The sequence below is a fragment of the Pinus tabuliformis genome, chromosome 5_2 (genome assembly GCF_031772625.1).
Source record: "Pinus tabuliformis cultivar Carrire ecotype Pingquan chromosome 5_2, CPIR1, whole genome shotgun sequence".
Taxonomy (NCBI): Eukaryota; Viridiplantae; Streptophyta; class Pinopsida; order Pinales; family Pinaceae; genus Pinus; species Pinus tabuliformis.
The window spans coordinates 307580352-307581383 of NC_142306.1; the positions used below are offsets into that span (position 1 = coordinate 307580352).

General features: G+C 42.2%; 1 pseudogene; it reads left to right on the forward strand.

The window, feature by feature from the left end:
* Positions 1–213: 213 nt before the first annotated feature.
* Positions 214–660, forward strand: LOC149158761 (putative inactive patatin-like protein 9 pseudogene; annotated as a pseudogene).
* Positions 661–1032: the final 372 nt, after the last annotated feature.

A 1032-nucleotide genomic window follows, 5' to 3' on the forward strand; every position in this document is an offset into this window, starting at 1 on the left:
CACTTGCATTTATATAATGGAAACCATGAAACCTTGGAGTCTATGAAACTTTCAAAGGGGCGTCGGAAGGGATATAGTCGTCGAAGGAAGTGGGAGAGGAGTGCCTTATTTTTGTCAAGGGTGAAAACGGTTGAGCTCTTTACACGGCCCAAAAGACAATGGATTTCATTATACAAAAGGGGAAACACATGGTAATACTAAAACGCCGTCATCATGTGGGTTACTGGGCAGGTTAATCCTGATGAGGCTCAAGGCAGCGGCTGCATCAATATGCACGGGCTATTCAGAAGTAGCAATGGATGACCATTAACATTGAGAGACACAGTGAACCCGATTCTGATACCCTGCTACGATTTATGCAGCGGTTCACCGTTCCTATTCGCAGAGGCAAGTGCAAAGCACACGCAGAATTACAATTTCATTATGTGGGAAGTCTATCGTGCGACCATGTGCTCTCCAGCATTTGAGATGCCTATTCCCGTTAAGTTCGTGGATGTGCAAACAACAATTGTGGGAATAGATGGAGGGTTCGTGATGAACAATCCCACAGCCGCAACCATTACTCATGTGTTGAATAATAAGGTTGACTTTGCATCTATTAATTGGGTGTATGATATCTTGGTGTTGTCCCTGGGAGTGGGAGCAATTGATTCTCCATAAAAAAGCGGGGAATAGTGGAATGGGCAAGGCCGATTATGAATATTGTGAGTGAAGAAATCTCAGATATTGTGGATCATGCAGTCAACGTGGGTTTTGGCAATAGAAAGCAACGCATGTATGTTTATCAATGACCGTATGCATGGATGGCATCGAATTCCATTTATATGGTATCATTTTAAGCTCTGCGCATCGAACTCCATTTATGTGGTATCATTTAAGCTCTCGGCATAGAATTCCATCTATATATCATTATTTTCGGTCAATTTGATCGCGTGTTTATTTTCTGTCAATTTGATCGTGCGTTTATTTCTTGGTATCATGTTCATGTCATCTTACGTTGCAGGAGGAGGATGTTAATGTTGATTTCTTGGA